Genomic DNA, 22,400 nt, shown 5'->3' on the forward strand with positions numbered 1-22,400 from the left:
CATTTCATCCCCGACCTTTGCATGTCAGGTGCTGGGGTACCCGGGTGCCGCCTGGCCTGCGCCCAGGCTCTCCTGCCCTCCAATCGCCATGGCGATCACGGGCTGCAGAGTTTTGTTTCAGAGGAGTATAAATTATTTAAGAATTAAATCTATGTGCACACGGCCCAAAAAAAATCGGCTCCACCAGTCCCACCTGTCCCGGTAGGGACTGACAGCAAAGCCCCTCTCCATCCCGAGCCCTCCAGCCCCGTGCAGACGGAGCCCCCAGGCGAGAGCCGAGCAGCCTGGACCTGAGGGCTGTGCACCTGGAGCGACTGCAGAGGGAGAGGGGCAGGCAGGAGCAGCGAGCCAAGGAGGGCCCACGGGCCGCAGGCCGGGGGCTGCAGAAGTTACCAGAAAAGAAAAAGAAGAAAGATGCAAAAGGACCCCGGCCCTGGATCTGCCCTCCACAGAGGACTTCGACGCCCTGGTCTCGGCCGCCATGAAGGCTGATGACACCTGTGGCCTCGCCAAGTGCCCGGCCAGCGTCGTGACTCGGGGCCAGCTCTGCCCACACTGCAGCCACCGCTACTGCCTCAGCCACTGCCTGCCCGAGATCCATGGCTGTGGGGAGAGGGCCTGCACCCATGCCCTGCAGAGAATCAGCCGGGAGGCAGTGCTGTACGCCGGCAGTGGGGCCAAGGACCGATCCCTGGACCCCGCCAAGAGGGCCCCGCTGCAGAGGAGCCTGGATAAGAAGCTGGGCGAGCTGAGCAGCCAGAGGAGCAGCAAAAGGAGGGAGAAGGAGATGTGAGCGGCCCTCACACCCTCCGGCCTTGTCTTTGCAAATGCGGGTGGGGGCAAGCGGCCGTCCCTGGTGCTTTCTGTGCCTTGTAGCTGCTCCGGTGATGTGACCAGGGCTGCATGAGCGAGCGAGGGGCCTCTGGTAGGGGGTGGGTCCTCGGGCCCAGCGTGCCCTGCCTTGCGCTGGGGTGGGGGTGGGCTGCAGTGGCTGTTCCCTGGACCTTCCTGGGGAGAGCCGCCCCAGGTCTCAGTTTTGCTGGCACCAGGGTCCCCTGGGGCTCTCCGAGGTCCCTCACCAACTGCTTTAAGAAAACCTTTAAGAGAGGTTCCGGGAGTCCGGGGTTGCAGCCTGGCCTGCACCCCGCCCTCCCGCCCTCCAATCGCCATGGCGGGGGTCCGGGGTTGCTGCCTGGCCTGCACCCGGGCCTCCCGCCCTCTGATGGTGATTGCGGGGGTCCAGGGTTGCCGCCTGGCCTGCACCCGGGCCTTCCGCCCTCCGAAAGCCATGGCGGGGGTCCGGGGTTGCCGCCTGGCCTGCGCCCCAGCCCTCCCGCCCTCCGATCGCCATGGTGGGGGTCTGGGGTTGCCTCCTGGCCTGCGCCCCGGCCCTCCCGCCCTCCGATGGCCATGGTGGGGGTCCGGGGTTGCCACCTAGCCTTCGCACCGGCCCTCCCGCACTTCGATCCCCATGGTGATCGCGGGCCGCTGGCCAGCTGGCAACCCGGCCCCAGAGGTCCGGGGTTGCTGCCCAGCTTTCCAATGGCGATCACCGGCTGGGGGGTGGGAAAGGCGGCCTTTGCCCACCCCCCAGCTCTTGCCTGCCACCTGGGTTTATGATCACCATTCTTCAGTCCTTCCCCTTTCGCCTCCCATCATTGTGCGTATGCAAATTAACCACCATCTTTCTTGGCAGTTAATTTGCATATCGCCCTGATTAGCCAATGGGAAGCGTGTCGGAGCTACAGTTAATTACCATGTTTGTCTATTATTAGATAGGATTATTATCAGGCTTAGGAAAGTTCCTATACAAAAATCAAAGTTCATCTAAATTTTCTTCAGGTATTTTCACTTTGATTTTATTATGTGTATGATACATAAATACCTTATCATTAAAAACAGTTCATATACTATATAAATAAGTAGCCTCCCATGTGATATTTACTAGTAACAACAGCTTCTGACCTCAGTGCTCATTTGTCCCGTCCTATTTCATTCATTAAACAGTCACTTGCACCTCAGAAGTGTCCCTTAAAGGATCTGTCCCGTGAGTCTTGGCTGCGTCAGCAGAGAGCTGTGTCCAGGTGCAAACTCCCTTGCACTCCCAGGGCCCCCTGTGCACAGGCTGTGCGGAGGCAGGAGAAGGGGGGCGTGCAGGGAGCTGGAGGGGAGCGCGGGCACTGGAACAGAGGTGTCCTCCCCAGCACTGTGGCCTCAGGGGGCACGAGGGACGCAGGGGCCCAGATTCTCAGCAGGAATAGGCAGCCTGCAGGCGAGGGAGAGCAGGAAGATTCCAGAGATAAGTAGACAGCACAGGCAGGAGCTCCTTAGCGGGTCAGAGCAGAGCCCTGCACGTGTCACCTGTCCAGCCTGCTTCTCCCTCCTCGGCCCCATGTCAGCGTGACCCAGTTATGCCAATCCCTGGGGGTCCTCCTTGTCACCACACTGTTCGCCCTCCCCACCCAGTCCTTGCTGGATCTGTGGCTCTTCCCTGCTAACAGCTACTTCCTGTGTTTTCTCTTGAATCCCTTCACCCACCTGCCCTGCTTGCTGTGTTCCTGTCTGGGATTCTGTCATCCTTTCTCCCCAAGGAGTCAGCGCCCTGGGAAAGGCTTTCTGCAGGCTTCCCTCCCTGCTGTACTATTCCCAGTTCCCGGAACAGTGTGGGGCGCGGAGACCTCAGAACAAATACTTGCCCATGAGAGCAGCTGGATGTGGGGAGGCCTCCCCTGTACCCTCCGTCCCTTCCCCTCTCCCATCCCCCAAACACAAGCAGAGGTGGAGCAGGAGTGGCTTAGGAAAATGGCATTTCTATGTTACCTTTGCAGAAGCTTTTTAGCAGAATACGAATGTCCTCACTGCTCCTGCCCTCCTCACCCTGCATTACCCCTCCACCTGGTCTCGGGGTGTGGGGAAAGTCACTTCCGAATCCACGCAGCCGTCCTGGGATTAGATGTGACACAGACGTGGGTTCAGTAAAGCTGCTACATGGAGGCCTTGAGGTGTGGGAAGTGCATCAGCCTTAAGCTCAAGGTGGGCGCCCACCTCACATCCCTGCAGTTGTGCCAGCCAGGTGAGCAGCCCCATCCCTGGGACAGAACACCACATCCACCCACTCCGACCACTGTGGGCTGAGCGGCACTGTGGGCACAGAAACATGTCTCTAGGCATGGCCCTAGCCCTGCTCACCTCTCGCTGTACTTTTCCTGGAGACTTGACCCCCTTCCAGACACAGAAGTAAAATAGCATCCAGCAGACCAGTGGACCAGGGTCACCTCCCACTAGAGGTTCCCTGGCACATCTGACACTTCCAGCCTCCCCTGTCGCCCCCAGCACACCCACCCACCCTGGTTGACCAGCAGAGGGTAAAGCAACTGGGCATCGTCCCAGGGTTGGTGGTCCTGCTGCTGCCACACTTTTGCCCAACTGGTACCTCCTGAGCACTTTGGCCCAGCCTGCCCTCTCCTGAGGCCTGGAGATATTGGCAGCATATGGGTCTGGATCCTGGGAGTCTCAGGGAAGATCCTGTGGTCTGGCAGCTACCTCCCTCCCCCAGGCTGGGAGGCACCATGCAGTGCTGACAGAGCTCAGAGTAAGGAATGCTGTTGAAGGAGCAAGGCCCATCCGTCCTGGGCTGGAGGATGCCCGAGGGCAAGTAAAGCCCAGGAGTGACTCCTGCTGTAACTGAAAAACCGGAGGTTCTGATGCCTGCGGCCCAGAAAACTCATGAGGCAGGTGCTAGTGCAAAAGGAAAGAGGCTTGATTCACATACCAGCCCTGGGAGAATGGTGGACTCGGGTCTCAAAGACAACACCACCACCACCACCCCCCCTTCTTGCTCATGCTCAGCGGTTCTTAATAGCGACAGCGAGGGGAGGACTTTATTCTATCCAATTATCTTGCTAGCTTTCGTGGCGTTTGGGACAAATTCATTTATCTTTCTAGCTTTGGGGCGCTTGGGCCCTATCCATTTATATTTCTGGCTTCTGGCGCTTGGGCACTGTCCATTCATCTTTCCGCATGCTCTGTGTAAGAACCACCCCCTGTGTCATCTTGGCCAATGGAAGAAACTCCCCAGCGCTCCTTCACTGCCTATGGTAGAAGGGGTGGGGGGCGGGGCCAAGAGGTCCCGCCCTCAGGAAGCCTGGAGATGCTGTTGCACAGCGCCCAGACCAAGGTGAGCCATTTGGAGTCCCCGGAGTAACCCTGAATCCTGCGCGCCCATATCCTCCGAGTAGTCCCGTGCGCCCACCTTTCCAAAGTGGTCAGGCCTGCGCTCCGACTGAGAGCTGCCTAAGGTAACTCTGCTGGTAATACCCTCAGGGCTGGGTCCTACACAGGCTTTGCAGACTCTGGCCACTTGTGGAGCCCTGGGAGGACAGGCTGGGACTGGCCCAGAGGCACCTGACTCACTCCCAGAACTCTATGACAGGGACTGGCAGTTAGCAAGCTGGTCACCCATGAGGGTAGCTGGGCTGCACCGGCTCAGGCTTTGAGGCTCACCACAAGCTGGGGGCAGGGCAGGCTGGGTGGGAATCAGTCTCGTGGCCAGAGGCCTCAAGAGGGGTTTCTGGGAAGTGGCGCAGGACCTGTTTGCACAGGCGCTCCTGGGGGTTAGAATTGGGGGAGGGGGCGTTGTGTGATGTCTCCCGCTAGAGGACTGAATTTCTGAGGGAGCCTCATTGCCTCCAAGGTTTAGCCAGCTCTCAGAACTCACAAAGAAAGGCTGAGGAACCATGCAGGCTGAAGACCAAGGTGCAGGTGGTATGGCTGAAGATGCGGAAAGCCAGAGCATTGCAGCTGGCTCTGGCAGCCACGAGGTTCGCGGTGGAGGTGGCAGAGGTGCTGAAGGCGGAGGAGCTCCAGTTGTGAGGGCACTAAACGCCCCCGGGCCAGGCGGAAATGCCTTGCCAGGGCCGAGTCTACATGCTGGGCCCCCAGCTGGAAGGCCGGGAAGACTAGTGCTCAAGTAGTATCCTTTCTGAGGAGTGGCCGGGAGAGGCAATGGGATGGGGAAGAGGGGTCAGCCTGGGGGTACTGAGGGGAGAGGGGAGCCCCCGGTGGCTGAGGGGATGGGCCACTGGTGAGCAGTTGAGGCGGTGGGGGGAGGTGGTCTGAGGGACCAGGAGGAGGGTACGGGGTTTGGTGGGGGGCTAAAATGGGTGACGGTGGCCTGAAGAGAAATAGCAGTCTTCTTTGCATGGTACCTTATCTGGACCTCCACTAGTACCCTCCGGGTGCCTTTCACATCACCCGAGGAGGCACAGAGGACCTTAGAGGCCCTGGCCCGCTATGCCCGACCCCTCCCCAGGGCAGTTCGGAAGGAGCTCATCCTATTTGGCAATCTTCTGATTATGTAAGTTCTAAAAAGGGCCAAGTGGGGAGTGGTGGCAGGTGGTTAGCGTGGTTCTGCGGAGGGTCAATCTAATAGTGAATTGGAGAACCCCCCCCAAAAAAAAACAAGTCAGGAGGTCCTCCCAGTGTACTGGGCCTGTCACCACCAGAGGGGCCAGAGAGCTAGGTGCAGAGTTATCACATAACTTGATTTTCTTTCCCCCTCATTTAGCCGACTGAGTGCTCAAGACCCTGAACAAATGGGAATTTCTCTCTGCTCCTGTCTCCGTGACCTTGACCAATTGATTCCAACCATGAAGCGCATTTCGCGCTCATGTCTGAAAAGGGGTTAGGACTAACCCTTGTCCCTCCCTAGGTAGTGCATGCTTCCCTGAGGCATGGAACCCTACAGAAGCTGCCTAATTGTTTGCTTGTATTGCCCTTTGTTACTTTCAATTCCATTGTTTCCTTGTTGTTGGAAGAGGGTTTCTAGATTGTGTGTTACAGCAGAAAATAAAAGTGAATTGCTATTCTTCTCTAAGTGCATTTTTAGTTACCCAGTCCTCCATATTTACTTGCCTTTGTCCCTGAGTTAGAGCGGAGATGTGGAATTCAGTTACTCTAGTCAGTTGAAGACAATTTAGGAAAAGGAAGAAAATGAAAATGGATTGTGTCCTGCCATTCAGCATTAACAGCTGCTGGTATTTGGGGATATTTTCTTAATTTTATAGTTGCATTTATATATTAAATGCACAAAAATGACATACAATGTATAATTTTTGCAATATCAGCAGTCAATTCTTTCTGAGCTGTGTTCATTTATCATATGAGCTTTTTCTCTTTCTAAGAAAAACTTTAAACATATGTCATTGGATGCATAAAACAAGTACAATAATGTCATTGTACAGCTGAATTTTCCAGTGCTTTAGGCTTCCTTATACCTGACGCTGGCCTCCACATCAGACTTCCACTCAAGTTGTCCACCCACAACTCCTCCCAACGCCCCCAGCTCAGGCCACCTTCCGCCACTTCCCTACCCTTCAGCCTCCTCAACTGTCCACTCGCCTCCCACCCAGCTACCCTCCCTGCTCCCATTTTTATCTTCCCCAGGCTGCCTTGTGCCCTGTCCCCAAAAGCCAGCCCTAGCCTCGCAGGATGTCCCTGAGCCATCCCTTGGCTACCAGTCCTCAGGGCATCGTCGGAAAGGATGCAAGACCATCTTTCGGTTTCCTGGTCCTGCAGCCACGGATGTTGCATGTCTACCTGGCGCAGAAACATCTGCTGCCCGTGCCACAGTGGGAGCACCTATGGCTGCTGCTGCCATGGTTTCCTCGTCTCCTGGCCACCCGGGGAACCAGGGGCCACCCTGATTGTTGGGATACCAGGGCCACCCTGGCAATGGGGGCACCAGGACCACGCTGGCCAGGAGGGCTGCCAGGGCCACTCTGGGTGTCGGGACCGCCAGGGTTAGTCGAGCCGCCAGGACCACGCTGGCCTTCCAGATCGCCGGGGAGACCGTGGCCGGTAGGGTTTCCAGGTCCACCCTGGTCTCCAGGGCCTCCGAGTCTACCCCCTGCCCCAGCCCGACCACCCGCATCTTTGCCTGCAGCCTGCATGGCTGCTGCAAATCCCCTGCGCCCCTCTGGCTCCAACTTAAAGATGACGGCCCCCCTGCCCACGAATGAGGGACTGAGGCTCTCCCAGGAAGTCCCACCCTTTCGCGCAAGGCAACCAGGCGTCTCCAGGGCGCCTTCCTGTCTGCGCAGACGACCCCCTTGGATTCAGAGGCAGTGCGACTGGCTCAGGCCACCTGGGCCCAGACCCACAGCCAGCTTAGCCAATGAGCACTCCCGCCGGAAGCTCTGCCGCCTGGAGCGCTGTGCACCCAGTGCGCCTGCGCCTGCGCGGACAGACCCACTCGCTGGTTTCCTGGCAGGAGAGGCCTGCCCTGGGCGTCTGTGCTGAGGCTGCTGGGAACTGAGGTTTTCCCGCCACCTGGCCCCGCCCCCAGCTTCCAGCTGAGCCTGGGGCAGCGCTGGCCTGACTGCCCTCATGCAACTCAAGCTCGCTGACCCCTGGTCCCCTTGATCGAGTTCTGGGAGGGACTCGGCGCCTCTGGGCTAGTCCTGGCCTGCCTTCCTCTCTGGCCTCCACCTTCTGCTGCATCTGAATCTGCAGAGACGGGTGGGGCCCCGCCCTGGGGGAATATTCCCAGCAGCAGTCGCTCCTCCATCCCTCCGTATTGCTGAGTGCTATTCCACGCACAGGCGTATCAGGATCGGTGTAACCATTCACCTGCGGATGGACATTTAGGTTATTCTTAATAGAGTTGATAGGACAATTTGTGAGGACATATGGTTTTAATAATCAGGTAAATAGCAGACATGACCTTGCTCAGTCATATGGTTAAGTATACCTTTAACTTTATAAGCAACTGGAGAACTGTTGTTCAATATGATTATGGCAACTTACATTCCCACCGGCAATCTATGAGCTTTTCATTTTATCTGTATTCTTTATATGTAGTTGTATCTTACAACTTTATTCTTCTTTTTCAAGGTTGCCGTTTCTATTCTGGATTCTTTGCATTTCCACATACATTTTTCCCCACATACATTTTGTAATCAGTTTGTCATTTTCTGCAAAGTCTGGGTTTTTATTAGGTTTACATCAAATTTATAGAATTATGTGCTGAGAACGTACAACTTAGGAACACTGGGTCTTCCAATCCATGAACACGGCATATTTCTCCACTTATGTAGGTTTTCTTTAATTTCTCTTATCAACAGTTTTCAGTTTCCACTGTAAATATTTTGTACATATTTTCCTAAGTGCATCACTAAGTATTTCATGTTTTGGAATGCCATTAGAAATGATAGTGGTTTTTTAAATGCCACTTTTCTTTTTTGTAGGTATGATTTTCTATACACAAAAACACGTCCTGTCCTCTCTAAATAAAGCCAATGAAGAGTTGACTGTGGGTGGAGGGGAGCTGAATGCCAGGTTCCAAAGTTCTGACCCCACCTCTTCGGGTGCCTCTCAGCCTAAGTTTCTTACCTCCAAAGCTTGAAGTAGCAGCCCTTCCCTCCTGGTCTTCTGATGACTAGATATAGTGATGAATGGGAAGCATTCAAGCCAGAAAATAATTGCAAGCCTCTATTCCCAAAGCTGACTAACAACCTGCTAGGCAAATGGGCAGAGGATGCAAATAGGCAATAGATGAGGTTAGAAAGTTTGTCCGTGACATGTCATACAGGTGTCCAAAATAATGTAAATGGAGCCACATTAAACACCAATAATAAAGAATGTATACACCCCTATGTTCATAGCAGCATTATTTACAATAGCTAAGATCTGGAAGCAACCCAAGTGCTCATCATTAGATGAATTGATTTTTTTAAAAAATACACCAAAAAGCTGTGGTACATTTCCGAAATGGAATACTATGCAGCAGTAAAAAAGAAGGATCTTTGAAACAGCATGAGAGACCTGGAGGGCATTATGATAAGCGAAATACGCCACTCAGAGAGAGACAAGTATCACATGATCTCAATTTTATGTGAAATATTATGAACAAAATAAAATGACCAGCAATACAGATCCAGAGGAATGGAAGCAGGGAATGGACTGAGGAATCTCAGAGGGAAGAGGGATGGGAGGAGGTGGACAAAGATTAACCAAAGAACTTATAAGCATATATGCATAACCCATGGACACAGTCAACAGTGACATATGGGTGGTGTGGGGTGGAGAGAGTCAAAGGGGGGAAAAGGGGAACCTCTGTAAGAATAAAGATAAATTTTTAAAAAATGGAACAGCCTTGCCTGTCTTTTGCCTCAAACCGTTGGAATGTTACAACAGGGCAAAATAACCTTTGGAGGGGGCCTAGGGTAACCTTGTGTGCCAAAGAACTGGTTACAACTGTAACAAGAGCGCTGGCCAGTGATGCTCTGTGGTGAGAGTGTTGGCCTGTACACTGAAGTCTCCAGGGTGTGATTCCAGGTAAAGGGCAGGTACCTGGATTTCGGGTTCACTCCCTGCCCAGTTGGAGTGCGTGTGGGAGGTAACCAGTAAATGTGTTCTCTCTTTCTCACTCTAGTTCTAGCTCTCTCTCCCTTGCCCTCCCTCCCTTCCAATTTCTCAGAAAAGCAAAGGAAAAAATATCCTCAGCTGAGGATTAAACAAAAAACACATAAGAAAGCAGCTATTGCCCTAACCGGTTTGGATTAGTGGATAGAGAGTTGGCCTGCGGACTCAAGGGTCCCAGGTTCGATTCCAGTCCAGTGCATGTACCTTGGTTGCGGGCACATCCCCAGTAGGGGGTGTGCAGGAGGCAGCTGGTCGATGTTTCTCTCTCATCGATGTTTCTAACTCTCTAAGCCAGGGGTGGGCAAACTTTTTGACTCGAGGGCCACAATGGGTTCTTAAACTGGACCGGAGGGCCGGAACAAAAGCATGGATGGAGTGTTTGTGTGAACTAATATAAATTCAAAGTAAACATCATTACATAAAAGGGTACAGTCTTGTGTGTTTTTTTAGTTTTATTCATTTCAAACAGGCCGGATCCGGCCCGTGGGCCATAGTTTGCCCACGGCTGCTCTAAGCCTTTCCCTTCCTCTCTGTAAAAAAATCAATAAAATATATTTAAAAAAAAAAAAGAAAGAAAGCAGGTATCATGACTACTGGGCTGAAAAGTAAAAGCATCATTAAGCATAAACATCACTATGTTTTGTTATCCGCACCAATAGAAACGCCGCCTTTCTGTGGATGTAAGTGTTCCCCGGCCTTTCTCAGAAATACCCTCTCCCCTTGCCTCCTAATTGGAACACTGTTTGCCTGAATCAGAGCTTTCCTGGATAGCTATTCTTTTGACCTCAAGTAAATGCTAATTTGCTTCTCACTTTGAAAGGCCTTTTATGTGTAGGTTGACACAGGAAATAGTTTCAGCTTTGCAGGCCACGTGATCCTTTGAGACCACTGGCCTCTGGTGTTTTGGCGGGAAAGCTGCCCTAACCAGGATGTGGAGCAATCTGCTCCAACAGAATTTACTGGCCAGCTCCATTCAGGCCAGAGGCCATAGTTTATGGATCCCTGAGTTCAATCAGTCAGCAGTTCTTTTTTAAAAATAAGAAAAACATATATGTTTATATTTCTCTTTTTTAAAAAGACATTTACTAACAATACTTCAGCCCTGTCTGGTGTCGTTCAGTTGCTTGGGCATCGTCCCATGCACTGAAAGGTCTCCAATTTGATTCCCAGTAAGGGCACATCCCTAATCGGGATACATGAGAGGGGCAGCCAATCAATGTTTCTCTCTCCCCCTCTCCCTTCCTCTCTCTAAAATTAATGAAAACATATTTTTTAAAAACCGCAATACTTTAGAAGGCTGAATTTAACTCCTCAACCACCCTGGCACATTCATTAAGGCAAAGGCTCCTGGAGAGGCATGTCCACCTGGCTGTGGGCTGGGGACTCAAGGTGAATACACGCCACACCTCTCGGGCCAATAGAAGGGCTTCTCCCTCGTATTCACTGAGCTGTCCTGCATCCCAAAGGAGACTCTCAGACATGTTGATGAATAAGCCTGTGCCCAACACACCTGGCATCATTTTTTTTCTTATCTTCACCCTAGGGTATGCTTATTGATTTGAGAGAGAGAGAGAGAGAGAGAGAGAGAAGAGAAGAGAAGAGAAGAGAAGAGAAGAGAAGAGAAGAGAAGAGAAGAGAAGAGAAGAGAAGAGAAGAGAAGAGAAGAGAAGAGAAAAAAACATTAATTGGTTTCCTTCCTTATCTGCCCCAACTGGGGAGCAAATCCGCAATCTAGGCATATGCCCTGACTGGAAATCAAACCCGAAACATTTTAGTATACAGGACAATGCTCCAACCAATTGAGCCACAACAGCCAGGGCCACACCTGGGATAATTTTGATAGCTGTGTTCACTTCGCTCTATTTGTACACATGGTCAAACTTCCAGGCCAGGATAAAATTCCCATATTCCCATTATTCATCACCATGGGACTTGCCTTGTTGATGGCCATTTGAAGTTCAACCATGCCCCCAAACTCAGCTCACTGGGACGTGAGTCATTGGGATGACTTTGATGGGGAATCACTTGCACCCCTGATCCTCAAGGTTCTTTGAATCCTTCCTGAAACTGGCATCACGATAAAGCACTGATATAGCCCGCCACAATCTTCTCCTGGGTCAGGCAGCCTCCACCGCCTTTGATGAGATTGAGATCAGCATCTGCTTCATCAGCACCATCGAGGGCAAGGGCAAGGGCAATCTCTGGGTGTCGGTCCAGGTCACTGAGAGTTAAGCCAGACTGCAGGATGAGCTGATGGACCTGGAAGGAGGTGGGAACACAGACAAGGTTCACATTCCCTTGTGTCATTCTCTCAGCTATTTGCTGCACAGCATGGGCAACTGTAGAACCACTTCCAATCCCCAGCACTTGCTTATTCCTCATGAGATTCTCCTTCTCTGAGAGGCCTACAAGTTTCTTGGCCTCCTTACCGTTGGTGCTTGTTCTGCCTGAGCCGCCTCGAATCGCAGACAGACAACTCACACCAGGGTGGGCCGAGGACCAGCCCTGGGTGCTAGAGTGGCAGGGCTAGGACCAGCCTGTAGATGGTGCTCAGGATGGCGCCCCTTTACATAATCCTCTTAGAAGTCCCGATGTTTGATCTCACATGTAGTTCACTCGCACTCTGCAGCTCAGTTGGCCAGGGTGAAGGTATGCCTAAGTCCAAGGTCAAAACTGTCTCTCTGAACCTTAACAACAGCTCTGCTTGGTCCATTAACATGGTTGTCTGGGTCAGTACAAATTCCCTGCTCAGCTTAGCAGTGATGGCGAACCTATGACATGCGTGTCAGAGGTGACACATGAACTCATTTTTTGGGTCGATTTTTCTTTCTTAAATGGCATTTAAACATATAAAATAAATATCAAAAATATACATCTTTGTTTTACTATGGTTGAAAATATCAAAAAATTTCTATATGTGACACAGCACCAGAGTTAAGTTAGGGTTTTTCAAAATGCTGACACGCCGAGCTCAAAAGGTTCGCCATCACTGGCCTAGGGAATCAGGTGAACAGAGAATCTATGTGGGCAATCAAGCATTAAAGCAGCTTATGCCTCAGACAGAGAAAAGTGGTTAAAGAGGAGGCAGGGAGGGAGTGTCCAGAATTAATGACCCCTTTTATGGTGCACTTGATACCAAATGTGGCACTATCCCAATGAAATGCTTGTTACCTTGTCTACGGGAATATTCTTTCGGTCTCTTTACAGCATTCAATCATTCCACAAACTCTCTGACTACTTATGATTTATCAAGCACTCTTCTAAGCACTGGAAAAAAAGAGATAAGAAAGTCCATGGCCTCGGGAACCAGCAGTTGGAAAACTGGATACCCGACACATAAATAAATGCATGCAAAAGAGGGTTATGCGCTATTAAAGAAGCAAACCTGAAATTAGAGGGCTTTCGGGCAAAGAAACCATATTGGAGGCCAGGACAGATGACATAATTTGCAGAGCCCAGTACAAAATGAAAATGCTGAGCCCCTAAGTTAAAAATCATTATGAATCTCAAGACAGCAGCAATAAAGCGTTCATTCAGAATCACTCCCGGGCTTTTCCTGCACCAAGGATAACTGTTATGAGACTGAGTATCATGGCAACCCGGATGCAGACACTTGGGTGATTCTTTGTGTCTCAATCCTATTTCTACATCCCCTGAAACCAGCAGATTACTTGTCCATATTTCCCGGAACAGCTCCTCAGGATTCACAGACAAGTGATTCCAAGGCAGCTTATTCTGTATCTAGACTGTTAGCTAGCCGAGATCAGTCTTCAGTGATGTGGTAAGAGGTGAGTTCAGTTGAGTTCAGCCAGATATCCTGGGTTCCTGAAAATGCACGCCTTGGTCCACTGGTGACCAAGAGCAGCAAATGTTCTTGAACATGACAAGAGCTCTAATAAGAGCGAGAAGTGCTTAATTAAAGAAGTAATTAGCTTTGTACATAGGACGCTTAGAGTTTGAAAGAGAATACTTATTTGATGGTTTGTGGGGAGAATGCAATGCTCCCTCTCCTCTTATTCCACCCTAGAAAAGGGTGTGTTTGAACTGAGAGAAAGTAAAGGACATAAGGGGGCTGTGGCATGAATGATAAAACTATTTCAATGAGCAGTTCTTTATTCTCAGTGACCAGCGGGCAGAATGTTAGAAGCTCATAGAATGCAGACCAGGGCCAAGCCTGGCAAAGTGGGTTGGAGGCCCTGGAGGGGTGGCTACACTCTCATCTGTGGAAAGGGCTGCAGAGTCTCCCACAACTTGGACAATTGCTAGAAAACTGCCCTTTCCAGCCCAGGAGTTCTCCAGGGGAATATAAGATGCCCCGCTGCAGAAAAACCACACTTTAAGCTCCAAACAGCAGATCAGTGATTCTCTCTCATCATTGATGTTTCTGTCTCTCTCTCCCTCTCACTTCCTCTCTGAAATAAATGCACCTCTTCATCGCTCTGGGAGGAGCAGAGTGTTTCCTCCTGGCCGTGATGGCCTACGACCGCTTCGTGGCCATCTGCCAGCCCCTGCGCTACACACTCATCGTCACCAGGGTCCTCTGTGTGCAGATGCTGGCTCTGGCATGCGTCAGCGGCTTTGCACTCTCGCTCACTCTTACCACCCTGATATTCCTCTTGCCCTTCTGTCAGTCCCATGAGATCAATCATTTCTTCTGTGACATCCCTGCTGTGCTGTTCCTGGCCTGCTCAGACACACGAGCCAATGAGATTGCCGTCTTCGTGGTCTGCACGCTCATCCTGTTGATTCCCTTCTTACTGATACTGCTCTCCTACGGATTCATTATCACCGCCATCCTCAGCATCCACTCAGCCCAGGGCAGGAGCAAGGCCTTCTCCACCTGTGCCGGGCACCTGCTGGTCTCTCTTCTGCACTACGGCTGTGCAATATTCATCTACATTCGCCCCAAGTCATGCTACACCCCAGAACAGGACAAGATCGTGTCCTTAATCTACACCAATGTAACCCCCATGCTCTACCCCATGATCTATAGCCTCAGGAACAAGGAAGTCAAGGGTGCCCTCAGGAGACTCCTAGGGAGCTATAACCCGATGAGGCGGCAGCCTAAAGCCAGGTGAAGGGCAAAGTGGAGCCCACCAGGACTCACCTGGCCCCTGACAAGAACCCAGTGGGTCATCGCACTGCACCCTTTGCGGCTCCACTCCCCCCGCTGAGGGCTGCTCCCTGGTTCTGCATGCACCTGAACCTTACCACCCTCTTCTATGGTCACAGAGACGGGGCGGATCCTGAGGCTTTCCAAAACGCAGCCGTCCAGGGGTATTTTGCTGTCCCTTCTTGGGCAATGACATTCATCATCTGGGACACTGTCAGTGGTATGGACACCGACAGGAAGAAGGTTATGAGCCTTAGCTGGTATGGCTCAGTGGATAGAGCGTCAGCCTGCAGACAGAAGGTTCTCAGGTTGGATTACAGTCAAGGGCACATACTTCACTTGCAGGCTCCTCCCTGGCCCCGGCCCTAGTCAGGGCTCATGCAGGAGACAACCAATCGCTGTGTTTCTCTCACTTTGGTATTTCTCTCTGTTTTTCCCTCTATCACTCTCTCTAAAAATTAAAAAATTAAAAGAGGTCATGAGATGACTCAACCAAAACATTAAGGCACCACTTCTCTGGACAAAGAGTTAGCGAGGATAAAATACAAGGAGCTCCCACGCCCAAACTAGGCAAAGTGAAGACGTGGAAAGGCAGAGCCTCCCAGAAATTTAGTCTTGCATCACCACAAAACAACCTAGCGATCACTTGAGATACAACAGTGCAAAGCAAACAGCAGCAGCCCTGGGGGCCTGTGACCTGCTCTGCCTCCATCAGCTCACCATCCTCACGAAGGCATTTCACTCACTGTCCACCCCAGTCCAGCCTCTGGGCCAGGTGACCCTCCTCCTTGCGTTGCTTAAAGGGCCACTTGCTCCTGGTAGGCAGTGCACACTGCCCTTCCTCCCACCTGCCCTGCCCTGCTTGGGGAGGTGCCCCTCCACCGTGGCCACAAGTGCTTACTCATCGCCCAGCACTGAAATGAACTGTCCCTGACTGGCCTGGGGGCACCTGCAGGCAAGAGGTGTGATTACTCTGTTACCAGAGACCTGGCAGGTAACAGGTACTCGGTACGCAGTAACCAAACTGTGAGCCCCATGCGCTTCGGCTTACCTTCCCACCCTGGCTGCTAATGAATGAAAGCCTTCAACGCCTGCTGAGCCCAGGCCTCTGTGTTCAGGGACTCATGTCAGATGTAAGGATCTCAAGAGAGTGTTTGCTGACCCCATTCCCACCCCACAGGCTGGGCTATGTGCCATGGACCCTGAATTTTCCTCCATCATGGCACTTAGCAAGAAAGAATTGTTCATGGAATAAATGAATGATTGATTGGGCACCTTGTGTGTAACAGGCGCTGGGCATAGCACTGGAGCTACAGAAAAGCAACACAGACCCTGCCCTCAAGGAGCTCACAAATTAGTCTGGGGGATTAGGCACCGAAACAACTTTATTTAACACAATTGTTACCAGCTCTTCAGAGGAAGGAGTGACTTGTCCCAACCCCAAACCGAGGAACACCCACATTCTGCTAAAAGGGTCAGGAATGGGGGGACTGGGTCCTTGATGACCCTTCATTGGACAAGTAAACCAGCATGATGACCCTCTCCCTCTGGACTGCACAATCAGTCAATACATTTCTTTATAGTTTAAGCCCCAAAAGCATTCCTTACTGACACACAGAAAAACAGTGTCTTTAATTTTTACTCCAGTAGTCATAATATCTGCTTTCTGTTATGTTTGTAAACAGCTCCTTGGGACACAAAGGTGCCCTAAGCCCAGTCCAAAGGTTATTTTGCCCTGCTTTAACTTCCCAAAAGTTTAAGGCAAAAGACATGCAAGTCAGCTCTCTGGGATGGCAGCTCCGGCTGCATTTTAAATTAGTTCCATTTAGCCCGGTTCATAGGTCAGATGTTGAGCATGGACCTATGAACCACGAGGTCACAATTCAATACCTGGTCAGGGCACATACCCGGGCTGCAGACTGGAGGGGAGAGGCCCCTGACCCACTCTCAGGCCCAACGACAGGGACCCCCAGCGGCAAGCTGTTCACCGTGAGGGTAGCTGGGCGGGCACCCGCACAGGCTCTGAGGCTCACCCGCCAGCCTGTTGCTGGGCAGACTTCGTGGGATACAGTCACGTGCCCAGGGCACTCATTGGCTGGGTTTCTGGCCAATGGCGCAGGGCCTCTTTGCGCATGCGCTTTGGGGAGTTCAAGTGGGGTCACCGGCTAGGGGGCGGAGCTTCCTGTCAGACCGTTGGCGCCTCAGGGGGAGGGCTCTCAGAAGTCCCAAAGAGAGGCTGAAGGGCCATGGAGGATGATGACGGTGTCCCAGGCCACATGGCCGAAGATGGGGAAGAACAGGACATTCCGAGCGACCCTCGCATCCCAGATGGCCCTGGAGGCCACGAGGGCCCCGGGACAGGTGGCAGCGGGGAGGCCGGTGCTGTCGCCATGGAAGCGCCACAGGTCGCCCGAGTCCTCTACGCTCCAGGGCCAAACGCAGATGCCGAGCTAGAGTCCATGGCTGGAAGGCCAAGAGCAGGCCTTTTGCACTTGTATCCTATTTGAGGAGGGGCCGGGTGGTCAGGGGGACGGACCTAGGCCAGACACTGGGTCGGGAGGAGGGGTCAGCCTGGGTAGGGAGGGAAGAGGGGCGGGGCCGGCCGGGGTTGGGGGGCGGGGGGCTGAGGGGATGGGGTAATGGCGGGCAGTGGAGATGGTGGGGGAGGCGGCCTGAGGGACCAGGAAGGAGGGACCATACGAGAGGGACTAAGACGGGGAGTGTGGCCTGAGCGGAAGCAGCAAAATCTGGATGGGATGGTGCCTTAACTGACTCCTCTAGCATCCTCCTGGTGCCCTTCAGGTCATCCTTGGAGGCACAGATAGCCTATTATTTCCTGACCCTTGGTTCCCAATCTGAAGCTGCAGCAAGTCACCGGGAGGTCACCGTGTCTGGCAGACTTATTGTTATGTTAGTTCTAAAGAGGGTCATGGTGGGGGACTGGAGGTGGGGCGGGCAGGTGGCTAGGGTGGGTCTCCCGAGGGTCTTTATGGTATTGAATTGGAGATTTCCCCCAAAAGTCAGATCTAGCCCTGGCCAGTGAGGCTTAGTGGTTAGAGCCTGGGCAGGCACACTGGAGGGTGGAAGGTCCTATTCCCTGTTAAGGGCACCTACCTGGGTTGCAGGTTCAATACCTTCCTCCCAGTCAGTTCATGGCCAGTGTGTGAGAGAAGCAACTGATCCACGTGTTTCTCCTCTCACATTTATGTTTCTCTCTCTCCCTCTCTCTCTCTCTGCCCCTCTCTTCCTCTGTCTCTCTCTGGTCTCTCTTCCTCCCACATCCTTTCCACTCTCTCAAAAAAATAATAGCCCTAACGGGTTTGGCTCAGTGAATAGAGCGTCGGCCTGCAGACTGTAAGGTCCCAGGTTGGATTCAGGTCAAGGGCATGAACCTTGGTGCAGGCACATCCCCAGTAGGAGGTGTGGAGGAGGCAGCTGATCAATATTTGTCTCATTGATGTTTCTAACACTGTATCCCTCTCCCTTCCGTTCTGTAAAAAAAAAAAAAAATGAAAATCAAAAAAATTATTTTAAAAAATAGTAATAAATAAATAAAAAGTTCTAGGGGTGTACTCATAGTGAACTGGGCCTGTCGCCCCCTGAGGGGACAGAGAGAGCTATGTGAAAATTTATCATATTTTATTTGATTTTCTTTTTCCCTCATTTAGCCGGCTGACTGCTGAAGACATTGATCAACTGGATATTTACATCTCTGCCTGTCTCCATGAGCTTTTTTTGCTGATTCAAACCGTTCAGAACATTGTACCCCCATTTTTTCCTTGTTAATGCCAGGACAGTACATGGGGACTAAGACTTAGAGTCCCTATTGGTGCATGCTTCCCTGAGGCATGGAACCCTACAGAGTTGCCACATCATCATGGGGGCCTAATTGTTTACTTGTTACAAGCCCTTCGGTACTCTCAATTCTATTGTTTCCCCATTTCTAGATTAGGGGGTTCTAAATTGTTTGTTACAGCAGAAATTAAAAATGAACTGCTACTCTTCTCTGAGTGTGTTTTGTTATAAGCGCCTCCACATTCACTTGACTTTGCCCTTCGTGTGGAACTGAGGTGTGCAATTCAGTTACTCTAGTCAATGGAGGATAATTTAGGAAATGGAAGAAAATGAAAATGAATTGTGTCATGCCATTCAGCATTAACAGCTGTCAGTATTTTGGAACATTTTCTTGGATTTATGGATGCATTTATATATTGGATGCACAAAAATAACATGCAATGTGTACTGGTAAGTTTTTCAAGTTCAGGGTTTAATTTTTCCGAACTACTTGTATTTAACATACTAGTAGCCTGGTGCATGAAATTCGTGCACATTAAAAGGGAATTAATTGCCCTAACTGGTTTGGCGCAGTGGATAGAGCATCGGCCTGCAGACTCAAGGGTTCCAGGTTCGATTCCAGCCAAGGACATGTACCTTGGTTGCGGGCACATCCCCAGTGGGAAGTGTGCAGGAGGCAGCTGGTCAATGTTTCTCTCTCATGGATGTTTCTAACTCTCTATCTCTCTTCCTTCCTCTCTGTAAAAACTCAATAAAATATATTTTTTTAAAAGGGAGATAATTAGCGGAGATATTTTAATATTGCTATTTGCCCTTTTTCTATAATAGAAGTGTGAGAGATGAAAGGAAATTAGTAAAATGTATATGAAAATAATATATGAATTTATTAATAAAGTAACAAAAGGATATAACAACAGAAGCATGATATAAAAACAACAAAAACATGATATAAAAACAATAGTGATGCAAACAATGACTCATAAAGTGATTAAACTTATTCTAATATCTCCCTGTACACCACATTAAGAGTGAAAACACTTTCAGAGTGCTTGACTAATTTCCCTTGTGATGAAGTATTTAGAACTTTAACTGTAATGTCACATGCTCTTCAAGCTCGAGACAAAGCAACATATAACTGACCATGTACAAAAACGGGTTCAGGTAAGAATATGCCTACTGTGTCTAGAGTTTTTCCTTGTGATTTATTAATAGTCATCACAAATGCTGGCATCACGGGAAACCATCGTCGATTCAATTTAAATGGGAGGCCAGTGTCAGATGGGGACAAATTAATTCTTGAAATCAGAACAACCTCTCCCTCTGCAAATCCTGTTAAGACTTCAGCTTCAATAATGTTAGGTCATAATCTTTTGATAATAAATCTTGTACCATTACAAAGACCCCATTTACTATTGCGATTTCTCAATAGCATGATGATTGCACACACTTTCAATTTTAATTTATGACACGGCATTCCCGAAGGAGTAATACTATTAACACATTGTTTGCGGGTAGTTTTTATCGCACGCTAACAGGTGGCGCGGGCCATTTTTGCTAATTTTTTGCACAAATGGCAACGTTCAGTAAAATTACTATAACTTTAGTTTACATATTTATACGTTACCCGCATTCTACCGCTAGTCTATAAAAAACGTATTAATACGTGTCCCGTGCTCTACTACACTGGTAGAACGTATAAATACGTAAAACATGTAAACACGTTTCCCGCATACAATGTGTTAAGAAATTCGATGGGAAAATTTTCCTTTTCAGCATCATCTGTGGAATCAATGGAATCATCACTCATATGTGTGAAAATCTCCGAGTATATCCAAAATTTTTTCATTTAATTTTTGAACATGCTCATTTTTTGGACAAAGAATTGCACATTTAGATATATTTTTAATATTATCTATAGATATAGTATTTCCGATGGTAGCTTCAATAATAGATCCATTACAAATCATTTCACAGGGGATTTCAATAATATCCATTCCTAAATGAAAACTGCTATCAAGTTTGCCATCTCCAAGTTTTACTAACCATCCACTATAAGCAGAATCCTCTGATCTCATATGTGTTGTAAGAGACAACTTTCTGAAACATCCCCAAACATTGCAGTACTTCAAACTCGTTTGTACTATGGCTAATCCCATAGCATGCGGTACAATACTGAGACATTGTCGAAAATCCCCTCCAAGAAGGAGAACTTTCCTACCAAATACAACATTCAAATTCATAATTTCCGTTAGTAATCTGTCTATGGCATTTATAGCATGACTGGATGCCATGGTGCATTCATCAATAATGAGAAGTTGGGCTTTTTTAATAGTTTTAGCAACTTCACTGATTATATTGAGTCTAGAAATTAAAGTTTCATTTAATGGAATCGGTAATTTATATTAGGAATGAAAGGTGCTTCCACCGAGAAGTAAATTTGCAGCAATTCCTGTAGACGCTGTGGGTAAAACAGTACCACCACGACCTCTAATATTATGTACTAAAACTTTAGACACATATGCAGGTGAATAGGATTCCTAGCTGGCAGGCCCCTGACAGCAAGCTGGCCAGCTGTCAATTCCGTGAGGAATGGGGCTCCCTCCTCCCTCCTGTGAGGGTCCAGGGTGCAGGTGAATGGGGTTCCTGCCTGGCAGGCCACTGACAGCAAGCTATCCAACAGCAGATTCTGTGAGGAATGGGGCTGCCTCCTCCCTACTGTCAGGGTCTGGTTTGAAGGCCAGCCACGGCCCCTGTTGGGCCAGACCCAGAGTTCTACCACGCTGTGGTCTCCGCCTCAGCAACCCAGGACTGACTGCTGCTGGGCGCTCCTGATGCTCTGAGGATGGATTCTTCCATAAGGCCTTATGGGAAGCAGCTCGGGGAGGGCGAAGCCCTTGGCATGGCAATCCAGGACTCAGTACTTCCATACTCTGCTCCGAGGGCAGGTTCCTGCCTGAAATCTCGCCCTCCGAGGAAACAGCTGGGGGAGGGCGCAGCCGTTTCCAAGACAACCCCTGCAGGACTGACTTCCTTCCTGTTGGACGCGCCTCGGGTTGTGATGTAACACCCAGGGTTTTTATATAAGTAGATGATCTCTCCCTCTTTCTAAGAAAAAGTTTAAATACATGTCACTGGATGCATAAAAGAAGTAGAATCATATAGTTGCTTAACACTTAGTGTTTCTGTTTTCCTTCTGGTATAAATAATAATTCAATGCAATTCTTCAATATGATAGTGCATGGATGGTTATTTCCTCAAGATACATTCCAAAAGGCATAATTCCCGAGTTAAAATGTTATGTTTATTTTTTAAGGCTGCTAATCTACAGTACACAATTGCTATCCAAAAAGTGTGCCCTTCTCCCTAGCTGGTTTGGCTCAGTGTATAGAACATCTGCCTGCAGACTGAAAGGTCCCAGGCTCAATTCTGGTCAAGGGCACATGCCCAGGTTTCAGACTCAGTCCCCTGTGTGGGGTATGCAGAAGGCAGTCAGTCAATGATTCTCCCTTATCATTGATGTTTCTATCTCTCCCTCTCTTTTCTTCTCTGAAATCAATAAAAATATATGTTAAAAAAATATAGCGGTTCCATTTATATTAGTGTTTACAAATCTGTTGGGTAAGAGATGAGGACATCCTGGACTTAGGTGGACTAGGGAGGGTGGCTATGACACATTTAGGGGATTAAGTAGATGGGAAGTGAGATGAGAGACTGGGAGGTTCTGAAAATAATCATCACTAAGACAGTGAATGAAACAGAGGGAAGCATTTGGAGGTAGGGAAAATAGGAGGTCATTTGGGGACTAGTTGGGATCCAGGTGCCAGAAGGACATGAAAGTTCCAGTGGCTATGCTGATTTGAAGCTCAGGAATTCAAGAAAGTTGTTGAGAATCTTGCAACTAGTAAAAAGGTCCTTGCCGCTGAACCGGTTTGGCTCAGTGGATAGAGCGTTGGCCTGCGGACTCAAGGGTCCCAGGTTCAATTCCAGTCAAGGGCATGTACCTTGGTTGCGGGCACATCCCCACTGGGGGGCGTGTGGGAGGCAGCTGATCGATGTTTCTCTCTCATCG

At 50.0% G+C, this 22,400-nt stretch overlaps 1 pseudogene; it reads right to left on the reverse strand.

The window, feature by feature from the left end:
* Positions 1-10,807: 10,807 nt before the first annotated feature.
* Positions 10,808-12,142, reverse strand: LOC132224765 (ribose-5-phosphate isomerase-like; annotated as a pseudogene).
* Positions 12,143-22,400: the final 10,258 nt, after the last annotated feature.

This window comes from Myotis daubentonii, chromosome X, assembly GCF_963259705.1.
Source record: "Myotis daubentonii chromosome X, mMyoDau2.1, whole genome shotgun sequence".
Lineage (NCBI taxonomy): Eukaryota > Metazoa > Chordata > Mammalia > Chiroptera > Vespertilionidae > Myotis > Myotis daubentonii.